The following is a 6,000-nucleotide window of genomic DNA, read 5'->3' as shown; positions in this document are numbered from 1 at the left end:
GAAAATCACTCAGTACGAAACAAAGAGTTTTCAGATAACCTTCGGGCACTATGGGTTTTAGCAACAATAGCGAAAGGTCAGTGTGCACCTTTTCAGCTCACTCTCATGTGTGTCAAAATGCATCCGCCCAATTTGCTCACTTCCCTTGTGTTGTTTTACACGCTAAATAATATCGACCTGCTTGACAAACAAAGCCAAACCTATGCTGACATGACTCGTTATTTGTAGAGCACGTTTCGCTGGGTCCATTGCAAAAGTTATTTTTACGTGCACTAATTACTCGCGCAAAAGTTTAATCACTATACACGTATCAAAAATATATAATTCATATGCTTTTCAACCAATTTAATAAATTTTGTGTACAACTAATAAATTGAAATAGACAACTGAAAGAGATGCGTGTAATTAAATCAGTATTCGAATACGAACACGATTTCTTCTTCATCTTTATTTTCACTCGTAGTCATCCATCTGTAGTCAGTTCCACGCAGAAAAATAGATTAATAATAAATTAATAGTTATATTTATAAGGAGATTTAGGTGAACAAAAATGAATAAACAAGCATTTATAAATTATTTTCAATGCTTTATTAAAAAGGGCTTGTCTGCAAAAAATATAAAACGCTTTTTCATTTAAAATTTTGCATCAAATGGTTGAAATAAAAACTGACTGAGGAATTTAACTATTGGTGCTGGATCTGGATGGTTTTAACTACTTCTCTAAAAGTGGAAACCGAGACCCGCTAGTGATAAAACGCATGCTCTCTCTTTCCAAATATTTAGAAAACTATGAGCTGCTAATTCACACGCGACATTGGTGCTCACTGTGTGACGGATTCGTGAGCAAGGACACGCTAGGTGAAAAGAGCCAACGCGCTTCTTTCATATCAACTAAATTGTGAAAATGGTACGTTTGTTTAGTAATTTCGTTACTAATGTGTTTTGCAAAAATTAAAAAAACTAAGTTTCAAGGTTTTCATTTTATTTGAAATCTTGAGTTATTGTAATTAAATAATTTTTAGTTGACATTGACAAATGACAGTGCTCTCTTTGTGTGTCGCAGACAAAAATTAAAAAGTCACACACTGTCTCTGTTCACAAAGTCTTCTTTGTTTTCTCGTGCCGGCTGTGAAACGCGTTCTTGAATCGTTTTCCACTAGGCTAGTTCCACCTCTAATTATGCTCTCCGTAATCCATTCTTTTGTTCCCTTTACACACTCTTCGTGGCAACCTTCATTGAGACTCTTGAAAACTAACTTTTATTACGGCGTCGATGTGGAAGATCGCTCAGAGCGATAGGCAGAAAAAGGCTGCTGAGAGACGGAGACAGCGACGAAAATAAAACCACGAGCTGTGCGCCAAAGAGGCGAGAGCAGCACGCAGTCTCAAGGTTTTTCGAGCAGAGTTGCATGAGTGTTATTATTTGCACTCTTCGCATCAGATGCGAGAGCAGCAGACCAGAAACAGTATAAATTAAATTTAATCCCTATATGTGACTCACGCTCTTAAGTCTGTTACAATTAATGGCCATATGGGAGGGTGTTTGTGTGTGTGTATATAAAAAATTACAAGCGTGGCGTGAAACTGTAACAGTCTATTTCGCTCAAGGTTTTCCTTGGATTAGTTTTCCTCAATCAATTAAAATAATGACTATCAATTTGTTGTGGTTTTCTTCAACTTGATATAATTATCATTGTAACAAATTGAGCGATCATCTAATTTCCTGCTCAATTTTATCATATCTGCCAAGCACAAAAAAGTTCATAAAATTAAAAAAATAAACAATATCTTAAGCCATCGATCATCTTCATTAATTTGTATTAGTTAAAATGTTAATGAACTGAAAAATTGCATATAATATAATAGATACTCAAATTATTGCACGAGAGAAAAACTGCAAACTGACTTAATGTGAGAGAATTATTTAATACAAATCATATAAAAGCGCCATAATCAGTCAACCGTTTTGCAAAGTGTCAATTAAACGCGAGCGAAGCACGAAATAATTTGTTTAGTCTAAAGGCGCAATTTTCTGGGTTAATATTACGAGTAGCAGTGCTGCGTTATCAGCCTGCATACGGTCAAGCTCGAGCGCGGTATATTGAAAGTGTCAACGAAAAAATGTAAATTGAGCAACACGGAATTAAAATCAAAGCAATATTACTATTGTTGTTTAATCTTGCCAAAGTCATATGTACAATTAAGATCAGAAAATCTAGTGCCCGAGATGTTCAAGTGGATAATAAAGGTTAGTTTTGTTCTATAACTTTTGTTTGTATTGAAACGCATTCCCCCCAGATAGGGCTTAGCTGTTTAATGAGATAGGTTAAGTGCAGGTTATTTGATCAGTTGGACATGGAAAATTAGCGATATTAAAGCGTAAATTAGAACCACTAAGCGCGGAGCCAGAGGAGCGCCGACCTGCGGATCATCGGCTGGCAGCGGCGCCACCTCACACCTAAACGAATCTTGAACGTGTTTAGATTTTGTAAATTTATAAGTGTGCATCTTGAAGGAGAATAAATAAATAAATAAATAACAATATCATGCGAACATATGTGTAGCAATTTGTCCAATGCTACAGGTAATTTAAGCGTAATTTAAGGTATTAAAATATAGAAAATGGATACATTATTATGGAAACGAATACATTATTTCTTGAAAATGACTACAAAATGTGAACTTCAACCAAAATCTAGTAAACTTTTTAAATGAACAAAAATGTCATCCAAAACATATTTAATAGTTTTTTTATTTTTACACATTCAGTCACTTTTATTCAACGACAGGCAAGAAAAATACCTAGCTCCATTTTATTTGTTAAGCAAAAATTGTACTACTTTTGCTTGCAAAATTATCAGTTTGTGGCTAAGCGAATTAAAAAAGGTATTTTCTAAAAGATAAATTTGGTCATTCAAAACAAATTGTAAATCATTTAATTTTGCTTTTTGACAATGTAGCTACAGGTTGGTCAAACAGGTTAAGTTTTAATTTTTAAATATACTGGTTGCTATCATACACAGGACAAAAGTCGCTGAACAAAATTGTAATTCCGCGTTGGCCAACCTTGGTGTCCGACTAATTGCGAAAAATGTGCGAGAAACGAGCAATTAGGAAGTTGAAGCTTTTTAACACTTGTTGGAACATCGCGCACTACACGCTTAGTTGGTTAGATAATATCTCATTAATTTCGCATGCACAACACAGTGCCCGTGACCAATTTCACTTATCTCATCAAAGTCAGTCACACTGCCAGAGAAACAAAAGAAGAGTCTAGAGAAAGAGCGAGTTGTTGGCGGTACGCGCGGCTGTGTGAGTCACGTCTCGGGGGCAAATTCAATTAGCATACGTTTGAGTCGGCACACTCGACGCGAAAATACGCGAGCCGCGAATGAGAGAGCCAAGAGGCTCTTTTCGCTGACGAAGGGCGGCGGTTATTGTTGAGTTAGGCCCATTCGTTTGCCCTGCTTTTACTCGCACTTTCACCGCTCATCATCCAGACGGGTGACGTTTGCTTTGCACTCGCTTTACTTCTGCTCTTAACTGGAAATTTTGCGGTTTTTGCTCAAGAGTAGATGTTGACTTTCGATGTGGTATTTATTACTTCAGTATTCAGACTTCTTGAATGAAAATTGGATTTTGAAATATACGCATAAATTATCCCGATAATGTTTAATCATCTGTTGAGAGGATTATTAATAGATGATAATCTTAACAGCAATTAAAAGAATTGTATTTATTTTCAATATAGAATAGAAAGTAAAAAATAAATAAAAGAATCGTTGAACTGTCGAGTGAAATCATTGGTACCACTAATTAAATTAGAACTGGTTTTTGAATCAAGTTAACACGCAGAATTGTTTGATTCCTCATAATCGATAATTTTCAGAAATAATTAAAACATCATGTTTAGGTGAAATCCTGCGATAAAAAAATTCCAAATTCCAAAAAAAATATTGAATGAACTTGTAACTAATACTTTCTTGTGTTTATTCAGCTAAATTTATTTATTTCATTTACTGCATTTCAGCCATTTTTAAAAATAATAATTTTAATCAATGTGTTGAGATTGCTCCAGCAAAATCTCTCCGCTGCGGATCATTTAGATACACAAAGCGCATAGCTTCCTATTCACACGCCATAATCTGAGAAGTTCGTGCTCACTATACCTGTAGGAAAGTTGCCTACAAACTGGCACTTTGAGTGTACGCAGTAAAAATAGCTGAAATTCCTGCTCACCAACCATCCGTCTGCGCTGCTGCATTTAATTAAAGCGGAGCGAGTTGCGATTAAACGCAGTCAGCGCAGATAAATAAACATAGGAGGCACAGATAATAAACAATCGAGAGACGCAGCTGAATGGAAAGTGATTAGCCGCGTCCAGTGAATACACTGAATAATGCTAATGCGCGCGCGTTTGTTAAATGGAGCACTTTCATTGAAAACAAAAGCTGTGCACGGCCGCGGCGAGCCTTTTTCCGCGAGCCAAGCCAGCGCAGACTGCCTGCCGACGAGTGCAATTAAATCAATTTCCTCCTTCTTTCTACGATAAATCATCTACCCGCCCAGAACCAGTTTCATCTCGATATATACCGAACAGAAATTGCCCAAGAAAACGAGTCTCATCGCGATTGAATTAATACAAATTGCTTGCGCTTGCATGGATTGTGATTGTATGAGTCTATAGACACGTCTATGTACTTTCTTTCAAGACGGCATGAATTGAAAGCCAAACACGCCTTTGTGATAATTTCAAAATGATTTTCTAGCCTTCAAACGAGAGACTTCTGAATAAATATAAAGTAGTTGAAAACGTCAGACTGCACTCATCTCTGTGAGCACAGACAAAAAGAGGAACGAGTAACGAAATCTTGACGACCCCACAACTCACCAATGACAAAACTCCCTCTTGCAACAATTCACCAAAGTCTAAATCCTATCCTTTCTTTTTGAGCTATTTCAAAGTTTCTGTTTTCGAAGGCTATGCTTTTAAAGATGATTTAATGGTAAAGTACCTGCGTAATTTCCTCCCACAGATAAAAGCTTTAAACCTTTTTAAAATTTTAACATTTGCCTTTTGAAAACTTTCTTCTGCAATGACACTTTCATTCAGGCGGAAAATTTGACGCAAAAAGAAGCTCATTGATATTTTGCAAGTGTCACGCGAGCTGTCAAGCGAAAATATCTCTTGTCGTTTGGCTGCGAAATTGGCCGCTTGCTTTGTTATTGAAAAGTGCGCGGCAACAAGTAAGTGTCAATCCACCTATTGAATTATTCAGCATGTGCCGGCAACAATTAAAAGTGTATGTACAAGATATTATTCTCTTTGCGCGTTGCTTTGTGCACTTTCACTTGCACCGGGGAGTGAGTTAAAATACATATCGTTTCGTCCGCACTCAAGCGACAAGGTTCACGAAGAGCGGCCCCATTTGGAGAGAAGATGTTGCGTGCCGCGAATTTTAGCTGCAAATGATTTCTCTACTAGCTCCCTGCGCCGTCCACTATGCAGGTCGTTTAGCAAATTAGAAGCTCGATGCCTCACGCCCAGCACTCGAGAAATTTGTAGCCCGTGTTTGTCGAAAGATTTTGAAACGGGGTCGTTTTGAATGACAGGTTTCCCCCCGTATGCCTGCGTGCGTTATGTAAACTCTCGGCTGATATAACATTATCCACCTTAAACTAGTTAAGTGCCATGAATCCAGGATTTCTGCTTTATAAGCACACTGCAACCGTGCGCTGCAAGTGAAATCTGACCGACAAGGCAACCTTTTAACTTTGTCCCCTTTGTCCTAATGCAATGTTGACTGTTGATTGTGATAATTTTTAGTGAAGTAACACATGACAATTTATCTCAGTGTAACTGCAATTTTTAAGGAACAAGGTAAACCATCTAGCACGTTTTAAGGTGTTTTCTGGTTAAAAATATTGTTTTTTGAAATTATAGACTATTTTAAGAGTGGCTCCTCAAGGCTCTAAGGGTCATAAAATGGCATGATTCGT

Source organism: Cloeon dipterum, chromosome 4, assembly GCF_949628265.1.
Source record: "Cloeon dipterum chromosome 4, ieCloDipt1.1, whole genome shotgun sequence".
NCBI lineage: Eukaryota > Metazoa > Arthropoda > Insecta > Ephemeroptera > Baetidae > Cloeon > Cloeon dipterum.
The sequence above is the reverse complement of the archived record's forward strand: the minus strand, read 5'-3'. Positions refer to the sequence as shown.